General features: G+C 46.1%; 1 protein-coding gene across 2 annotated transcripts in view; it reads left to right on the top strand.

The window, feature by feature from the left end:
- Nucleotides 1-20999, top strand: part of LOC126544595 (rap1 GTPase-activating protein 1-like) — a 292574-nt gene that overhangs the window by 70319 nt on the left and 201256 nt on the right. The window contains exon 2 of one of the 2 annotated variants that reach the window (XM_050192017.3): nt 15474-15549. The exons of the other annotated variant lie outside the window; for it this stretch is intronic. The gene's annotated coding sequence lies outside the window, so the exon portion shown is untranslated. The remainder of the gene's footprint in view (nt 1-15473; nt 15550-20999) is intronic. 2 annotated transcript variants of the gene reach the window in all.

Raw genomic sequence — 20999 nt, 5'->3', positions numbered from 1 at the left:
GAAGCAGCGCGCGCGGCCCGAGAAGCGTAATGACATTCGCGCGGCCTCGCGTTGTTGTTCGGGCCCGTGGCCCTCCGTGGCCGTGGACGACGACGAGGATGAATATGTCGGCGCGGTGGGTGGACTGAAAGGAGCCAGAAAGGGTGCAGGGAGCAACGGGCGGTTAGTTCCGTTCTCGGTGCACGTTCGTTAGCACTCGTCTCGCTTGTGCTTGAACGACCAAAGTGAGGAGGGAGTATCAAATACCTCGTCCACTTCTGTTGTTTTCGTTTTGTGCCGCCGGTGAACACCGTCACGAGCCCACAACAAGTAGCGGCAACCCAGTGAGAGATCGAAATCGCTCCCACGGCCGCGAGACACTTCGGGTGCTCGCTAGAAAGTGAGACAGTTAACAATGCCCAGGCCGCGGCCCTTCCTCTCCTGAAGCATGCAGGGTGAGGTGGGGGAGTTGGTTAGTTTTTCATGTAGAACGTGTAGCGCACTGGCGAGCGAGCAGGAACGAAAGAAAGACATCATTTTCTTTCTTCTTTTTGATCCTGTTCGCTTACGCTGTGTTACACCTTCCGTTCTACCGCTCAATGTAAATAGAATGAAAATACCGCGTATCGGTGCCGCATCCCCTTTGGGATTGTCTGGCACGACCGGTATGGCGTCGAGTGGGTCGTTGCATGTAGTCTCCTGGGTTGCGGTGTTAGTTCGAAAGGCGCCAATGCGAAACAGTCCGTGACCGTCAATCCTTTCTTCCCTTTAGCTATAGCTGCGCCCGCTCCAATGCGAGCCATCGCCCGTTGCTTTCAGGGCCGCAAGGAGACTGGGCAGACCTGTGGTAATGGCTTGCCGGGGGATGCAGACTCATTTCCTCGGCACTGCTGCATCGGCAAAGCTCGGCGCCTTCGTCGAAGCGGTTCGCTTTAGTGCTTGCTGCGGACACCGACGATTGCTTTCTTTTTTCTTTTTCGTCGCCGCAGTACTGAAAGAAAAAATCGAGACAAAGAAAGTGCACGTTAGAGAGCTCACGCTCGACGTAAATGAAACCGCGGAAACTGTTGCAGGAGACGGTGTAATGAATGCACTCCTAGCTTATGTAGTAGTTCTGAAGCTTTGTCCAGTGCTTTGTGAATCGAGGCGTTATAAACGAGACGACGACCACGTGGTTCCAGCATATGTTTATCGCAGCCTGGAAAAATGTAAATGTTTCTGTTTGTTATGTTGGATCCAGTGTTCTTTAAGCCTTCCGTTGGGTAGCTTAAAAAAAAAAAAATAAGAGCCGTCCCTGTCGTCAAAACTGTATAAGCCACCAAGAGAACCGAATGTTTTATTCGCAACCAATTCTATGGCCTGTATTTGCTTTAGTTTTCCAATTTTCGCGTTATTTACAGTTATTATTGGAACGGGACAACTACCATGCTGAATACGGATACAAGCCGCGCTATAAGCGCAATGTCCCAGGATATTTCATAGATACGGTCCCTGTCGAAAACTTAGAAGCTACTACGTTCATTACTGAAGCTGTCGTCGGGCTTCGGTTCTGCACAACCTTCTGCGTCATAAAGCTACAGAGAGTAAGATAAATACTGCCCATTACTTTCTTTAGCTTGACAGTTCAAGGGGTGTCAAAGAAAGCCCACCACATGGCCCAGAAACAGTTGTCGCTTGACCTTGAGCTTTCTTAAACTTTTTACATAGACATGTGCACGTATACATGCGTGATATCGGTGCACGTGATCGATGACATGCATGGGACGTTGCACATGGCCTCAAAGTACTGAAAGTAAGAATTTCTGCAGGAACTGTAGACTCGAGATTCTGCGTACAGCATCGAGGTCGTCTCGTCCTTGGTACTTTCAGCTGAAGGTCGAGGTCAGTTACAATTTACATCGGTATGTATTTCAAGCCCAAAATACTCAACCATGGCATAGCCAGAGAAGCCTTATAATCGGGGGCTCCAGATAAATTTGACCACTTGTGGTTCTTCAACGTGCACCGAAATGCCGGTAGACGGTTTTTTCCTTTTAATGTTGTTATCTTTCTTCGCGGACACACAAACACACACACACACACACACACACACACACACACACACACACACACACACACACACACACACACACACACACACACACACACACACACACACACACACACACACACACACACACACACACACACGCACACACACGCACACACACATATATATATCCTAGTTGAAAGAAAATTGATTCATCTTTCGGCACATGCTCAACAGGTGCATATAATGTCTAGGACGTATCGTGCATGGCACGCAACACACTCGATATAAACAAACGCAGATTAAACAAACAGAACTTTCGCAGGGCGCGTTCGTCTTGGACCGCCAACCATTAAGCTCTTTGATAAGCATGTGCTGTACGCCTAGTATAACGCCGCTGAAATGTGCTGGTTAACGGCTGTTGTCTGCCGGGTAGTACGCAATAAAACAATCACACTAAACCTAAATATATTCGCTTCAACAAAGATACGCTGTCAAGCTCATGATTCCTTTCATAAAGCTTATAGCTCTGTAGGAGCGTTCAGCTTTTGCTGACAATCATCGTGACAATCAGTGTGTGTGTGTGTGTGTGTGTGTGTGTGCGTGTGTGTGTGCGTGTGTGTGTGTGTGCGTGCGCGTGCGCCCGTTTGCGTGTGTGTGTTCAACTCTGCTTACAGAAGAATCGAAGAAAACTGAAAAATCACAATGCCCAAACCACCGTAGCCAGAGCAGAAAAAATAAGCACCCCTTTTGTTTCTTTGCCTTTCCTTTCCTCACACATTACATGTCCCTCTACTATCCATTAGGCTTGTATTGTTGATGACTGCTTCCGACTACCTTTCTCGCACGGCACAAGCGTTAAATTCGAAACCAATTTATTGAAGTAACTGAAGTTTAATTGCATGCGCATGGACATGGAATTCGATCAGCTCTCAGAAGGACATTCCGTATACCGCGGCATCAGAGACGGCCGGTGAGTGTTGCGTATATAGTGCTTGTCCACTGCGTTAAATGTAGAATGGCACTCACAGCGGGGACAATGTGCCTCGCACGATTACTCGGCAATCATTTCGTCTCGTTCGACTCAGCTCCGTATAGAATGGACTCACCCTAAGTGTCGCATGCAGTAGACATGGCGCAGTTGTCACGCATTGCATTATCTAACGCTTGCCCTAAAGCTTGCGCGATTTCACTTGGCTTGTGCTGCGTCCCATGGGGTGCCGGTACAGAATCGAACAGGACTATTCCAGCCCAGACAAACTATAAGAGAATTTTTATTGCACAACGAGTGCGTAAGCCTGAGAAGTCTAAAACCGGGACGATTAAGCAACGGTCTCTAGCCGGCTTCACGTTCAGCCAAAGTGGTGCGAAGTTATGATAATGGGGAGACCACTTAGTCTTAATTGTTTCTTCAAAAAATATATATTGGAAGGCTAAGATCCGGTTTCACTAGACATTGCCTAGTCGAGTTTCGTAAGTAGATCGATGGACAGTGAAAGCGAAGGTCTTAGCATGCACTTACCGGCTCCTTGGGACAGAGGTACGTGCTTCTCTGGAACTTAGCACTCAGGTCTTATAACTTTAATAAACTCTCTCGGGAGTCGTAATCTATTTGCTCTTTATATCGTGATGTTGGACAATTACACTGAGGTCCCTGTTGTAGCGTAGGCGCCACGACATTAAAACTTTACTTCTTCTTTCCCACCGTAGAAAAGACGAAGAAAAAAAAAACTATTCTTAAGAGATATCTGAAACGGTGACAACACGAGAGGATACGTCGCTTTAAAAAGAAATTTGAGACTTTTACTGCACGCAAACGACGAGAGAGATCTTGATTTAAAATGTTGGTGAAGGCGGAGGCTACTGGGTAGCTCGACGTAATGTTCGATTAGTCAAGTGTAAAAGACGCTTATGATTTATATACGCGTGGGTCGAATTAAATGCGACCTATGATTTTTGTTCATTGTGACAGGTACACCGTGCGCTCTGACAATGAATGCAGTACTGGCGACCACTTTTGGTAGAGGTGTAAATGCGCGCCAGATGTATTTAACATTTTTCGAGAGCTGTCGTAGGCTCTATATACACTCCTTGAGCGGCGCGATGTTGACCTGGCCGAGCTTCATCTCTGCGCGTGAAAAAGAGGCGTATTAAAAAATCAATTTTAAACGGAGAGTCATTGTTTTTTTGCCTACTTCCCCGGGATTTTACGTGGCTGCAAGGGGTGTCTCGCCGAATAATGTGACTAGAGCCCGGAGATGACGCAACCAAATTGGGATAATCCAGATTATATGTATTCAATGTTGGCGACTTAGTTGGCCAATGCCGACATATGATAGTGCGATATATTTCCTCGCAAATGTTTTGATGTGATTATTTATCTATAGCAACAGCGCAGACTCCTGGCGTAGTGTTGAGTGATGACGGAATAAAAAAAGAATGAAATTACAGAAATTCTGTGAATTGCCTCCTGAAGCGCAAGCATGCTTTGGTTCGGCTGTTACTTCGCTTTTGCTTACTCACGTTGCTGGCTTGTGCGCGTCTACCCATCGCTTTTTCGGGAGCCAGAGAATGCTTACGCATCAGTAGACACTTTTCAGAAATCCTGTAGGATCTTTTTGTTGCTTATCACGTCTATCCTTCTTAGATCGTTGCATAACGTTCCATGCACAATTCCATTCCATACAGTCACGGGGATTATAATCTTCTTTTGCTGCTGCGCTCTGTACCATGTTTTATACTGAATCAGACAACCAGCATTTCTCCTCAGGAGGCTGTGAACCTGCTTCGCTTTAATTATTTTTGTATAATTTTATACTTCTTTTATTGCATCAAATGACTATGTCCAGGCGACGGTGATGTGACTAGTTCTATTTATGTTTTTGTTCTTTTTTTCTATCGAGCGTCGCCCTATAACTTCGTTTCCTATCCGCTTCTGAGCACCTGCATTCCTCTTAATGCTGTTGATTGTCTCATAGTTCCCGTCGCTGATCTCGTTGTTCGTTCTGCCAACTATTATTTTTGCCTGTGTCATTTATACTTCCTTCTTGCATCAAATGAATGTCTCGAGGCGACGTGACCAGATTTTTTTCTAATCTATTCTAAAGCTATCAATCATCTACGGTTGTACTATTATAACGATTAAATGAAGTAACTTGACCAATTACATACTTATTTCTCATTTACAAGGCGTTACGGGACAGACGAGGTTTCTCCTAGGTATTCACAGGAGGATGCTTACGGATTCACGTCAACAGTTCTTTCTTTTTTATCGATTCTAAAGCTATCTATCATCTACGGTTGTACTATTATAACACGGAAATGTCATAAATTGACCAATTACGTACTTATTTACCAGTTACAAGGCGTTACGGGACAGACACGGTTTCTCCGGGATACTCACCGAAGAATGTTTACGCATTAAAACGAAATACGTAATGAGCAGGGACAAGAACAAAAGAACTAAATATTAGTAGTAGAGAATGGCATCGTTATACATCTTCAGTAAATTAAATGTCTGCACGAACGTTCACGGAATAGTTCTCGGTATAGTGATTGAACCGATGCTGTTCGAAGGATCATTCCAAGCTTTCTATATATTGCCGACCGATACTGGAGGCAGTGCAAACAAAGTGCGTGGCGAGAGAGAGAGAGAGAGAGAGAGAAAGAAAGTGATAAATGAAAGGCAGGGAGGTTAACCAGGTCTGAGCCCGGTCGGGTACCCTACACTAGGGGAAGGGGAAAGGGAGGAGAATATTAAGAGAAGAAGAGAAAGTCCACTGTGGATATCGTCGACGTGGTAACAGTTTTCCACTCTATACTCAGTCCCAATCACAGACGGTAGGAAAGCTGATAATGCTATCCCGTTACAGCCGCGCATATGTAGCCCGTTCGTGTAGCCCGGGATCGTTCCCCACCTGCGGCAATAGTTCTTTTTTAATCCACTTTCATTTCCAATAATTTGCAATTTCGTTAATTCAAGTAGTACGTACAACTAATCTTGTCCTTAGTGTCGGTTTGTTGGCCTCTCATGATAAGATTAATAAAAATCGGGCACACCAGTTAAACCCTTTTCTTCTAATACATATATATATATATATATATATATATATATATATATATATATAATCTTCTTTACCTGTTTTTTCGGGTTTGGTATCGGTGACTCGGCGAGCAGACTTAGCAGAGAAGTCTTGACTCCCGCAGGTAAGGCGCAGCGAGGGAAATCATGAAGAACAGCTGTGACGTTAGTTTCGAGAGGAAGCACTTGGTTAGTGGCGCTTGTTTCTATGTATCGAATGCTGCCCGTGTAGTTTAAAGCGAGAAGGCTTCGTGTCTTTGCTAGGGGCGTAAACGCATAAACCGTCAAGCGTTTACATTTTAAGTAGCTTTATTTTTTTAACTCGTATTTATCTGTTATTTCTGCGCCTGTCACCCTGTTCTCCTCCACAGAAGATGCAGGCGCATGTGGCTTAAGCTCTCATCAGGACCTCACGCTCTCATTACACTTTTCTTCCCCTTCTGTCTCTCGCACCTCCGACAGTACTCGTTTAGCCTGCTTCATCGCACCTACGCATATGCGAAATCTATAGGTTGGATGACGGGGCAAAATCAATGGCTTTTTTTACAATTTCTTTTATACCGAAAGCTTTTTTGAACAACCGTTCGTATCCTCGTTGTGCGGCCGAAAAACAAAAAGAAATGCAACACAGAAAAAAAAGTCCCCGATTAACGCTGTGAAGGTGGTTGGACAGCGAAGCTGTAGAAGACAGTTAAAACGAGTACCCGTTGCGACGTAGGTTGAAATTATTCACGTGATGATGTGCACATTTACTTTACCTGATTATTAGCCTAAGACGCTTCGATGGCCTCCGAATTGGCTTGCGCGGCTAGTTCGTGCACCTATTCACTATACGTGTCCTTCCCATAGCCGTGTCAGAACACAAATCAGTTGCTAGGCGGATTTTTTCTTTTACGTACGAAACTGTAGTAGCGTCACTCGCTGCTTCGCATGCCACAGTCAAGCTGCCGTCGCCGCGGCAGCTTGCGCAAGCGTAATCTGTTGTAATCAACAGCTACGTGCTTCGCACTGCATGTAGGCGCAGGAGCACCTTTTCATCAATTATGTGGTTCGCATGCTTCTTTTGAACTTGATTTTTCATTGAAACGTATGCTGTTCTGTATGTTGTACGCGTGATTACATAGAATGCATGCACTGTTCACTTTGCTGAGTTATTGTAGCCTGCGCCTTACGGGAATGTGAGCCATTGTATTTGAGGTCACGAGTCATAGATGATGATAGTTTTCTTTCGACGTTACGCCATGAAAGAATCCCGGTATTCGAGCCATAGACAGCATCGCTATACAAAAAAAAAAAAAAAACCGATCAGAAACACAAAAGGCGAAGATTTTGAAGATTGTCTCACTTGTGTAGCCACCGACCGCGAAGCACTATAAATTTCGTCACTCTTAACATGCCGTTTCTCTACGGCGACGCGAAAGAGAGTCCTCGCCTACTGCAACTTCGCTGAAACGCGGCGGCACAGTTGGGACAGACGACACGGCAGACGACGGTCGTCTGCTTCCGCTATACGAGATCGTGCGCTCAGTGTGCCTCGCGAACGGAAACACCGCGCCGGAGTGTAACAGCTATAGGCTCGCGCACGCGTCCTTGTAAGCGAGCATCATACAGACCGTTGGGGTTTGCTGCGCTGGCGTGTAGCTGTAGACGATCGGTGTCGCGTGCGTCACGACGTCTTGACGCGCGCGCTCAGCGCTATCGGCAGGACGCAGCAAGAATCCCGGTGAATTCCGGCGCCTTCCTCTTTCCTCCCGCCACACAGGCGTTTTCTTTTTTTCTTCGTTCTTGCACAAACGTGTCGCATGCCTTCCCCCTGCAAAAAAAAAAAAAGGTACCTGTGTATAGAACGGTCGACAGTCAAAGGGAACGAACGCCTTACTGGTAATACGTTCAGTTCGATTGCAGTACTTCATCGGCAATGTCGCAGACAAGACAGAGAGAAGTAAGACATGAAACGCGGAGAGGTTAACCAGATGAACTGTCCGGTAGGATAATCTGTTATGAGGGAAGAGCAGAAAAGTGACTGATATGATGCATTAGGCAGAGACGCCCTTGCGCAAAAGATAATCTACTGATTTTCATCGCATATCTCATGCTGAAGTTTGTGGTGCAGTAGATATTAAGTGTTCCCTTCAACAGTGAGCCACATTGTACGTCTAGGAAATTGCACATCAGTACGCAACAAGCCGTGTGATCGCAAATAAATATTATCATAAATACATATAGTTCTTTAGCTCTGGCTCCCCTCTATTACTAAAATGTAGATTAAAATACTTCGCAGTCGAAGAAGCTATTGTTTCATTGTGGGAGTAGTCTGCGCATTTCACGACACACACGCGCGCACGCGCACGCAACATCGCCGAGGGCGACTGAGCGTATATAGTAGCATCTCTCTCTCTCTCTCTCTCTCTCTCTCTCTCTATATATATATATATATATATATATATATATATATATATATATATATATATATATATGTGTGTGTGTGTGCGTGTGCGTGCGTGCGTGCGTGCGTGCGTGCGTGCGCGCTCGCGCGCGCGTGTGTGTGTGTGTGTGTGTGTGTGTGTGTGTGTGTGTGTGTGTGTGCGCGTGCGCGTGTGCGTGTGCGTGTGCGTGTGCGTGTGCGTGTGCGTGTGTGTGTGTGTGTGTGTGTGTGTGTGTGTGTGTGTGTGTGGCGTCCTACGCGTATTGTGCGATAATTTAAAGATCTGAGGGTACGACGTAGCTACACAGAACCAAAGTAGTGTTGTGTGCCATCGCTTGGAGCAAGTCAGCATTTCACGTAATTACATAATTAGTTATAATTAATTATTACGTTTAGTAAACGTAATATTTAGAGTATAAGCGTAAATGATAAACTTGTAGACCATTATGAAAAAATTGCCGGTCCATCTTTCTGTTGCTCTGTACGTGCTACACAAAGCTTTTTTCCAAGCCTGAAAGAAACACGCGAAAGGTGCCGCGCGACTGGTCGCGCGCCAATTTATTTGTGTTTTGCGGGCTTTCCTTCAGGCTTGAAAGGAACTCCCTCCTACTAAGTCTTTCTTTCCCACATCGCGCTAACACGTACTCTATAAACTTGAACCAACCCACCCTGCAACATCTTACTCTTCTGATACGTCCAGTGGCATGCTGGAAGAGAAGCGAGCTTCAGCACTGCAAATATGTCTCTATATTTGTCAGCAGTGCATCTTCACAAATACCACTTCTTGTGTGTCAGCAGGTTCTTCGTGACTGTGAACCACTTTATTTTCTCTCCGCGTGGCACGGTGCGTACAAGTAGCGCTTGATCTTATCACTGCAGCCAGATGTTGCCTTTATCGAGCTAGCCGCTTTTGGGCGGTTTTGCAGCATTGCCACCGAATGCCAGAAGTCCCTCGAGGTCACACCGCAGTAGGAAATAACGTCTATCGAGCCGTGCCTGTCCAAGGCTTACCTCAGTTTGTTCTTCTGACGCTGGCTGCCTGCCCCGCACCAATCGATTCTGTCATCGCAGTCTCCAACCCTCACCGCTACTCTCCGCCAATCTCCTATGATAAACAATAAATAAATAGAAAAGTTAAGCCGGCATATAAGGAAACCGACAGCGCGTGCCGAAGAAGCGTCCGTGTTGTTTCTCCGGCTGTATTCTGAGCGGTACTGATTGACGAGCTTGAACCCTACTATACGTCGTTCCTCAAATGTTGCATGTACTTCCGAGATATGTCATGCGTGCATTGATCGCAGCCTACGATAAGGCGTGAAGAGAAGCTGAGATAAAGGGAAAGGCAGGGGCCGTATGCCTACGGGTTGCACTTTTGGCTTGCTGCTCTGTTCCGGTGGTTGGGGAAGGTTTAGGTAGGCGTGGCTTTTATACGAAACGACGTATGCATCTATACTCCGTTTTATACATAGCACTGAACGCTTTGGAATCTACACAAGAAGTTCGATCAAGAAAAGTTATCACTCCGCGCGTTCCGTCAATGCTTCGCTGGGCGCCAACAGCGCTCGCCCGCGCCAGCATGCACGTGAGGCTCCTCGTGACGGGTTGCAAATAAAAAAAAACAACGCCAAAGACAACAACAATAAAATGATCTAAAACAACGAATTAGCAGCCGTGTACCACAGTGTTTTTTTTTTTTCAGGAATTAAAACTTGTTTCATTCAAAACTGAGCCTATATGAAAAACAGTTGCGCACAATTGTGGTAAAAAAAAATATCGAACTATATCCAAGTGCGAACGATCGAAGCCACTGCAAGAAGTCTCTCTAGCATCCACAGCGGTGGCTGCTGTCTATATAAGGCGGCTTCACTCGCGCGATAACAACAGCGAGAGAGCGGCCCCAAGAAACTCCCGGTGACGGGCCTTACCAGTCTGCTGCGCCGGATCACAAAGCGTGTTTTTAAGTTCCTCCACTGTGCGAGAAGTCTATGTCTAAGTTCTGAGATAAGAGACCTACGTATTTCGCCTTAAAATTAATACAAAAAATGTCTCGTATAACTTACGGCAACCTTGACTTGTAAAATTGTCGCTATGTACAGAGGAAAAGTGTTGAAATTCTACGCGCTTTTAACGCATTCAACTAGATTCTAACGCACTTCTGCTACTTGATAGAACGGTTAATGCTTTCCTTGCTCGCTAGATTTAGCGGACTACGTCAGTGAGCAAAACTGGAAGCCGCCCAGGGCCTATGTTTGTAAACAGCGAAAAGGGGCCGACTCTCCCGACTGTAGCTGTTGTGACGTACCGAAAGCAGTGAATCGCGTGCTTTGGCTTTGCTCAAGATATGCGTGCGAACGGCAGACGCCGCCTGATTCTCAAATTTATCCCAAACCGACAGTCTACCGTTTACCGAAGACGCAATACTGGGACCTTGGCCGGATTCTTTGTCGTCTTTACAAACCCCTATATCCCCCACCCCAGGGCTGGGTAGAAAACCGGCAACCTGCCTCTGGTTAACCTCCCTGTCTTTCTTCTCTCTCTCTCTCTCGAGGTGGGGCAGATCCGTTCGTGCGTTACTTGTGTTCCGGCACAGCACGGGGCTTGAACCAGTGCTGTGAAAAATCCGTCTCAAGGTCTATTTACTCACGGCTTTCCGTCCACATCGTAACCGCTCATAACCCTCGTTCTCTCCCCTTCCCTTTTCCCGGTGCAGAGCAGTAGGTTAGAGGATTAACGCGGCTAGGTTAGCTAGTTATGTCCACTGTCTTGTGCCTTTCTCTTTTGTAAATGGATTTGTTTTGTGCCGTGTTTGAGCGATGTTTGCTTCCAATTCATGTACCGACTAGCTCACCTGGTTGCGTTATAGCATCTAATTTCTTGTACATCGGGCCAGCGCACCGTGTTATGGCTTCCTCCTTTATAAATCGGTTTCTTGTTTCGTCCCGTTTCTAGCGCTGGCTGCTTCCAAAGGCTAGAGGAATCAACCACAGGCCGACCTCTTTGGGATATTTTAAGTAAATTTATCCTCTCTACAAGAGAGGGGAGAGCGCTGGGCTAGTTGGTACATATTCCTTGTAAAGGAGCGCAAACAAACGGACACAGAACACATAGACACCACAAGCGCTCAACTTGCGCTGCTTGTTGTGTCTAGGTGTTCTGTGTGCGTTTGTTCGCGCTCTTTTACAATGAATCTACTCACTGCGCCGAATTCCACGCAAGCAGACGACTCGATTATCTATACAGGTCTCACAAACGTTTTTCGATGACGCCGGGTGGACATACGAAAGCCGATGGCGCAACGAATTTCACCTATAATCACGCACGTACCTGCCAAAAGGCTACGCTGCTGTTTGCACCACTCAGCAGTACGTGAAACCCTGCGCGAATGTCACGCTTATTCCGTGGCTCTCTCCTGAGACGCCTGTCCGGAGAGCCCACTGTACACGACCTCTCGAGGTCTTTTGTTGCGTCCGTTGAAGAACCCCTTGTTGCGCTTCTTTCCGTTGTAACTGGACGCGTTTCAAACACGGCCCTGCGTTAATAATTGTCGAGCGTCGTCTTCTCGTACCATTTGCCATACGAGGAAGTGGAGCGAGCCGAGCACGGCAGTCGCGCTGTGTAAGGAAAGGGTTCATTCAGCTTGATGCACCACGACGAGAGCTGACGTGTCGCCGCCGACACTGTACAATGTATACGCTGATAAAGCGGCTTGAAATTGTATGTACTGGTAGGTCGGTCAGAGCACGCATATCGCCAAGAATTCAGACAAATGTCCCCTTATGTAATGCCCCTTCCAGGGGTCTTTAAACCCGCCGTGGTTGCTCAGTGGCTATGGTGTTGGGCTGCTGAGCACGAGGTCGCGGGATCGAATCCCGGCCACGGCGGCCGCATTTCGGTGGGGGCGAAATGCGAAAACACCCGTGTACTTAGATTTAGGTGCACGTTAAAGAACCCCAGGTGGTCGAAATTTCCGGAGTCTTCCACTACGGCGTGCCTCATAATCAGAAAGTGGTTTTGGCACGTAAAACCCCATAATTAAATTTTTTTTTTTCAGGGGTCTTTAAGGACCGATAAATGATGATGATGAAAAAAGGAAGCTAGTAGGTAAGAGGGCAAGAGCTAACTACCCTATTTTGCGGCCGAAACTTCGCCAGCGTATGTCCCTAAGCGTGCGCGGATTCACTGGCACAGATGTCAAGAACATCATGCTAAGTTCATTAACGATGACCGAACCAGGGATGTGTTTGGGAGTAAAAGTTTCTGCGAGGCACTGAATACAAGTTCCCTCGCCGAAACGTTGGCTCCAATGACGTACCTTGTTCGACCCGCTCTTTGATCACTTCAGGTCTCAATCTCCCCGCGCACACTTGTTTCTTCTTGTTAGGATATCACGGCAAATTATCGCTAATAAGTTATTTAAAAATCTGTTTGTCCTCTTCGGAAAGCATTTGCGATACACCTCTACAGACAGATGCGCATTATTGTTGCCCGTGTCTTTCTTTCCCCCTTTTTTTTTCTAGGCGCAGAGTTCGATTTCCGCATAGTTCGTGTGCTGTCGTGTGTTGCGTCCTCACGCGAACGTCATGCTTGCAGGCTCTGCAATGGACAGGCAACCAAAGAGCGTTCTGCTATAGAGCAAAACTTATGTCAGGACAAGGAAGGATACATTCACGTGGAAGTTAAGAGAGAGAAAGTGACAGACAAATGGAACGGAGGCTAACTACGGCACTGCACCCGTTTGGCTACCCTGCGCTGAGGAAAAGGAAAACTGACCCCGTTGTTGTTTACTTTGTAGGCATTGGGCTACTCTTATGTGGCTTCAATCATTTCCTTTCATGAATGCGCAGTTAAAAGCGCAGTCCGTTTATGCCTTAACAAGAAAATATTTCTTTCTTTCTCCGCAGTTTTGCCAGAATTTGCCCCTTTTTCGCGGTGCTAAGCACCGCATCGTTAACGCAGTCCGGTATGCAAAAAAGGTCATTTTGCAAATCCGTCGGCGTATTCGCAGTTACATTTCACGCGCAGCCGTTTACTGGTGGGAAGTGTCAAGTTGGATGAGTGTGGCTTCCCCAGCTTATCCGATAAAGCCCCAAATACGTTTATTTCATACCAAGCAATGGAGTAGTCATTAATGCTAACACGTGGGGCGGTTGTGGAATAAATCAACCTGAACCTCCAACGCGTCTCTTGGGGAAATACCTCACGAACCTTGTCCGTGCGTTTGCCTACAGACTGCGCGTAGAAGGTATAGGACTGTTATGTAAATGTTAAATACATCTCGGTCCTCCACTTTCCCACCATACGAGTCCTTGTCGTAGCAGGAAATCCCATTTTCGCGTTCGGTGGAACATTAGCATAAAGATGGCCTCCGTCGTACAACTCGGTGTAGTAGATCCTTGGCACAGCCGCGGGTTTTACGGCGTTGTACGAAACTGCGCAAGCAGAAGATTGGAACCGCGCGCAGTCGCTCGTCGCGTTAAGAACTCTTACGCGGCTCCTTTATTTTTTTTTTATTCGTTATCGCTAGAGTTGGAATACAAAGAATGAAAACGAGAAGTCGGGTTAAGTGCCGCCTCCAGCTTCTTATCATTCCTTCTGGATCGCGCGCGAGAGAGGGAGAGCGACAGAGCTGGCCGCTTTCGTCCTTTTAATTACCGCACCGGAGACGACTCTTAATAGGGTTCCAAGATCTCTTCCTTGTAAGGTCGGCCGCCACGCCGGTCTTCGTTGCCCCGGGCGCACGCGTTCGCGCTGCTACACTACCCTTTGGTTCTCTCGGGTCGTTTGCTTGCGCCTGTCCGGCGTCGCTTCCTTGTGCGTGTCCCCTGCAGTTCACACCTTTTACGCTTTTGTTACGCGTCTTGTTTGCTTTCTCCCGTACAGCGGGGCCACACCTCTCAGCCCACTTTCTCTGCTGAATAAAACAGGAGTCAAGTTTGCGACGGCCATGTGAAACTTCCTTCGTCCTTCTTCTCATCTTCCTCCTTTCTTTCCCTCTCCTTCTCGTACTTTCTTTGGTTGTTTGTTTATTGCTCATCTATTAGCCTTTCACTGAGTGCCGCTTTCTCCGACCGAGACTTCCAGTTGCAGCATCTTTTGTTTTCTTCTTTTTTCATTACTTTGTAGTTTACTTTGTTAAGTGCAGCAGGCCTGCAGTTCCTTATTTTCTTCGCTGTTTATGTTTGAACTACCTAAAGAACGTTTCGGGTCTCACGTAAGGCGTGTAATTAGAGCCCGCAGGCTGACAACATCTTGTTAGCGTGCTTCTAGTTGCGGGCCTGAGAAACTCTGCTTTCTGAATTTCTTCCTTCATTATTTTAACTTATTTTAGATAGTGCCATATAGATTGAAACACTCCTGTCTGCGTTCTTTCTGGTATGAACTGTTTGCTTTGAGTCGATTCACGTACACGTCATCAGTGGTAGTCTAAGAGCTGTCATCGTCGTCGTGGTGTTGCATCGTTTATTTTTGTTTTTGTTTTTCAATATACACTCTCCATCAGCCATGTTTGTTGTTGTTATTGGACCCCGAGCACAGCACGTGCCCACCACGCGCATTGCCAAGTGTAGGCAAGCCTATTGGTTGTTCTCTGTTATGCGCTCTATATTTTTCTCTCCGACGCTTCTCCTGCCGTCTGAGCCGTGCAGAAGCGGTGTTCCTGCCGAAGGCAGATGTTTGTGACCTTTATCAGTACAGATTATGTAACTGTTTCTTATCCAATCTTTCACGGAAGGTGTGAGTCAGAGCCGTAATATCGACAACCAACCGGTTGAGATTCTCTCCTACGCGCACATTTAAAAGATAAAAGCTGCCTGTTTGATTGGGTCGTCACATTGATCTCAGTCCGATGTGTTACGCCAACCGTGGTAGACGAGTGAGCTAACTGTCGCTACCTAGAGCTGACTGTTCGACGATTTTCCACTGACTATTTTCGCTCTCTTTCTTTTTTCTTTTGCTCACAGGAGGCGCGTACTTCTGCCAGATCCCAAAAGTTGGCCAGTGGGAACGCGCTGATATCGACGTGGAGCTTCGCAGCAGGTATGGCTTAATATCATTTTTGATCTATTTTTTATATTCTTTTCTGCTCGCGGGATGGGAACTTCGCCGTGTTGGTAATTCACAGGGAAGCTGCACGTCGCTCTCAGGCGAACAGATATGTAATCCAATTGAGAATTGGGTCTGACTTCGGGATCTATATCTTTATGACGTGAAGCAATCATTATATTCAGAGATAAGGGCTTGGGCAACCGCTGAATAGAACGTATTTCTGTTCTTGTTCTTCGTTACAGCCTCCCCCTCCCCCAACAATCCTTTTTTTGTTAGGCATATTTATCGCAGAAGTATTTTTATATTATCAGATTGTGGTTATATTTGCTTAGAGATATATTTTCGTGCCGTCACCCGTGGTATGCGTGTCTCGTTAATATTTCATTCAAGTTCATTTGGACATCAACGTGCTGTAGCTGCGTGTAGATTTCCGCCTGCTTCTGTCAAAGTACTTTCTCGCGGTGTACAATTTCACGTCAGCTGCTCTACGTCCTTGTTTTTCCGCTGTCGTCTGCTTGTGCAAACCTAGGAAAGCCGCCACGTGTCGGTATTTGCAGCTTCGAGTGAATCACGTAGACAGAACGCCGCTACATGAAACCGTGAAAAATTAATCTACGCCAAAGTCAACTTCGCGGTGAAGCGTACTTGGTTGTTGTTGTGTTCTTTTTATTGCTTTTTTTTTCCCTAAGCGCCGAGTGCAGGGGTAGATGCACGGTGACGCGCACTTTAAAGGATGAAGCTTGGCTCTGCTGCAACGAAATTTCGTTAAGTCCCGGCTCCGGTGAATGGGGTCTGGTCTCTCTAGAAGGTAGGTCAAGAGACGAAGCAGAAAGGCAAAGGAATAGAGAGGGAATAAGAAAGGTGACAGCTAAGCCTTTGTTCCTTTTCTAAAATTGGGGTGCCTCCGTGCTGGGAACGGCAATGTTATTGTTACTGTTAGTCGGTCGCGCTACCATATATATATATATATATATATATATATATATATATATATATATATATATATATATATATATAATATGCACGGTTCCGACGTGCCTGTCATTTTTAAATTCTTGGCACAAGTTATGTGGGACACCATATCTATCTATATATATATATATATATATATATATATATATGTATATATATAATATATATAGGCAACAAAAAATTGTCTGAGTTACTGTAGGCTATTGCGAATGGTATGCGTTCGGTTCAATTCGCTTCTGACGTGCCTGTCATTTTGAAACTCTTGGCTCAAGTTATGCGCGTTATATATATAGTTAATTACAGGGGGTATATATATATATATATATATATGACACCAAGGGAAAAAATAGAACTTACTTGTACCTACTAATTGAATTAAAGAAATGATAAATTAATGGAAATAAAAGTGGGTGAAAAAACAACTTGCCGCAGGTGGGGAACGATCCCTTGTCTTCGCATTACGCGTGCTCATGTTATTGACCATGATTGTCCATGTTATTGTCCATAGGTAGGAGGAAAGACGGAGAGAAGGTATGTATGTTAACGAGAAATGCGTCCGGTTGGCTACCCTACACCGGAGGATGGGAAATGAGGAATAGAAAAAATACCAATGACGTATGCGGAAAACAGTGCACACATGGATCACTTACGAATGTCTCATTTTTCTGGGGAGTGTTTACGAATATATAGCAGGGGCAGCGTGGGAACGTTAGCCCATGTTATTGTTACTTACAGCGCGCGCTACGAACACGGACAAAGAAGAGAGCCCGCGTTTGTAGCGCACGCTGTGGATAATAATAATGCTGATGTATACCGACTCTTCCTGCTAGCTAGCGTACTACAGTTAGTTCATATAACTGCTTTGAGCGAGGAGAGAGACAAACGAAGAGGGAGAGACGGGGAAGTTAAATAACCAAGGTTTCGCCCGGTTGGCTGCCCTGCTCCGTTGGGAAGGGGAAAGGAGGAATGAAAGAAAAGGAGAGAAGGAGAGCCAACGTGGCGCGCACCCTCAGACGAGTGTTCACTCGCGTGTGTGTGCGCGCACGTTGATTTTTTCGGTTGCAGAAAAGAGAACCTTTTCCCCGCACCAAGATCACAACCTCCCCCACTCACGTTGAAGGTTCAGTGACAACCGCTCGGCTAGACCTGTCGTCTTCAAAAAGCGCATTCGCGCATTGACATCCTCCGAATCATCAAGAGACTGCTGTCATCAGTAAATCAGGTTTGCCACATGAGTGAGAAATATATAGACACACTGACGTTCTGGATGCATACATTATACGTGTTCCTTGTTCACAACAGTAAGTAGGTCACCGGCTACAGCCGGAAATAAAGGAGTTTGGCAAGTTGAGGAAACGATACTTGCTGTGCTCGTGCCAATGAGTAATGTGACCAGATAACCTTGCGGTTTGTACGGAAGCGCGCTAATTACGGAACCACTTCGATATCTATAGGCACTGGGCAGATGGCGTGGCGGCTGCTTCAGCTCACTGCAAGGTTTCCCGAAGCCAGCCGCTTCGACTACGCCGAAAATGAGATGCCATTCTGAACAGCAAACAGGCACGCGTCCGTTTCGTGCCTCGCTTGAACTTGATCAGCGAAGCCCTGCCCGATCCATGGCATCGTTCGAAGACATACGGTCGCGTGTGTTTCGCTATAACACACACACACACACACACACACACACACACACGCACACGCACACGCACACGCACACGCACACACACACACACACACACACACACACACACACGCACGCACGCACGCACAGATATATATATATATATATATATATATATATATATATATATATATATATATATATATATATATATATATATATATATAATCTCAGAACGTGGAAACGCTTGCCTCGATATGAACGATGGCTAGACGGAATGGCGAACGCGCAGCGTCGCTTACAAGATAGGATTCCTCCGCTCGCCTTATGTGATCTGGCGCCGCCGTCGGTATGGAAATATTGTGCGCCCTGTTCCTCATACACGTACCGTGTACACTTCCTTCAAGTAGATGCAGCGCGTCCGGTAAATGTCGACCTGTTCAAAATGCGCACTTCCGTAGCCAATTACGAGCCAGCCCGCATATATATACGTACGAGCTCCACGGTGAGTGTGCACACAGGCAGGTAACCCACGCGTTCGCGCCAGGAAGTGAACGCGTTCGTCGCGTGTCGGTGTAATTGCTCCGCGACGACGGTCTGGCGCGATCTAAGAGGCAACACACACACGCACCCCGTCGACGAGAGCGCCGAATGTGTGGCGCGTACGTCGGCGCTGGCGTGTTAAGGGAGCCGACGCTGCATTACTCATTGCGCCAATTTCCGTCGCCTTACCTACGCAGCAGCGCAGCGTCTGTGGCGAGTACGTAATACGTTGGTTCGTAAAAGAACTGTGCAGCACTGCGATAGCGAGAGTAGTGGCGACAGCCAGTGCAGCGGGAGCGACCGTGTGACAGTGAAACGGGTTGCTTCGACGGGCGTACAAATCTGCAAACACTGCGTCAAAGAGCAAGTAAATGAAGAAATACACACAGAGAGGCGAAAAAAGCAGAAGAAGAAAAAAAAAGGAAGAGCTTGCCAGCAGCGTTCGTGACTGGAGCGCACTTGAGGCCTCGCGGTATAACGCTCCGGTTGTACCGGAACTTGCGTAATCTCGGAATGCAGAGGCATCTACACCAGACCTTTCTTGCTTCTTCTTTTTTTTTTTTTTTTAGCAGGACAGTGGGTGATGCGCCTCGTTAAGCCTATCATCTTATACTGAACGCATTGCTGGGCGTAGTTTGCGCTCTCTGTAGGTCCTGTTTGCCGCCTCTCGCGCGAATTCAAATCTCCCACTCATTCTCTGATGCTGTATCAGGCTATACGTCTTCCCCAACTCGAATAAGCATCGGTATAACGTAGAATGGAATTTCCAAATTCCACAGTGATAGACTATAGAAACAGTGCAGAAAAAAAAGTTTGGCAGCAATTTACTGCCATCGTTTCTAAGCCTGGCATTGGTCAATCCTGTAGCGCATGCACTTTTATCCACACTATATACCGTCCCTTACCTGCCGACGTATTCGGCATATATATATATATATATATATATATATGAACTGCTTCACAGAAACCTGAACTGCGCTGAGCTGCTTAATTATGTCGCGCTTCGAATTCCGCAGAAAGCCACGAAAGAGCGCCGACCATTCTTCGTTCCCCCTTGTCACAGCAAAAAATTCTGCTGTGCATAGAACTCAAAATCTTTACAATACTCATTTCGCTGAGCTTGATGTTTTTCATCTGTCGCTTTCGCCACAGCTTCGTATTGTCATATGCTTGCCTTTTTCTCGATATACGTGCTCTCTTTCGCCGTGTGATTTAGTACATTTTCATCTTGCCTGGCGATATGTCTAATGAGTCAGTAGGCTTTGTTTTTGTTCGTACATTAAATGCTCTTGGTGCATTACATTTACATGTATTTACATGAATCGTTTCTCCTTTCTTAATTCACTTTCCCTTACGTTTGTATTTTCAGCTGCACAGTTTTTTTTTTTGTTCATTTTACTTGCTCACTAACCGTCTGTTCATCTTCGGTTTACCTTGCCTTTGTCGATATATGAAAATTGTGGCTTTCTCTATCTTTCTGTCGTAAGCTTTGCGTTTATTATTTGTTGAGTGTTAATTTTCGTAATTGTTTCTTTATTTTCATGATTTTTTCCCTGTAGTTGTGTATGTAATTTTTAGTATCCATGTGCCAGCACTTCGACCTTAGGGTTCTTCTTGGACACGTTGAACAAGCAATTGATTGATTGATTGATTGATTGATTGATTGATTGATTGATTGATTGATTGATTGATTGATTGATTGATTGGAAAAGAAGAAAAGGTGAAATATAGTCCTCTTTACGGCCGGTGTATCCCAGAATCCCAGACACGACTCGGGAACTAAATAAAAAGAAACTCAAAGAAGAATATGCGAGTATAAATTGAGTTAACGCCTCTCTTGAATGCCCCCTTCCCTTATATAATAAGATTACTGTAGTTATATCTGTCGCAGCATCTTCGAGCGCCGGCAGTAGTTTGTTGAAGCCAGCAAGAGAATGACGAGCGACAGACAAAAAAAAAAAAACATAATCAAGCAAGCAACCCAGCAAGCAAGAACGCCGAAACCAACCAGCCTGAATAACTTGGCTCTCATGATATCAGAGCTGATGGCGCAGGGCAAGTGCGCGCGGTAAACAGAAAACGCCACCAAGTTACGTGTGCTCAATGGCAACAACCAGAAGTCCTTGCTTCGCAAGTCTCTGGCGAACGAAAGAAAGAACATAACTAAAATACCTTTCTTGTGAAGATTCCGTCTTCGCTCATGCCTGCGCGTATAGGTAAAGACACTGCAGGGTGGGATATATATTCCCCGAAACTTCCTTCCCGCGTTGTTTTCATCAGTAAGGCCAACTTTTTACAATGCCTT

The sequence above is a fragment of the Dermacentor andersoni genome, chromosome 3, assembly GCF_023375885.2.
Source record: "Dermacentor andersoni chromosome 3, qqDerAnde1_hic_scaffold, whole genome shotgun sequence".
Classification (NCBI taxonomy): Eukaryota; Metazoa; Arthropoda; class Arachnida; order Ixodida; family Ixodidae; genus Dermacentor; species Dermacentor andersoni.
The sequence above is the reverse complement of the archived record's forward strand: the minus strand, read 5'-3'. Positions and strand labels throughout refer to the sequence as shown.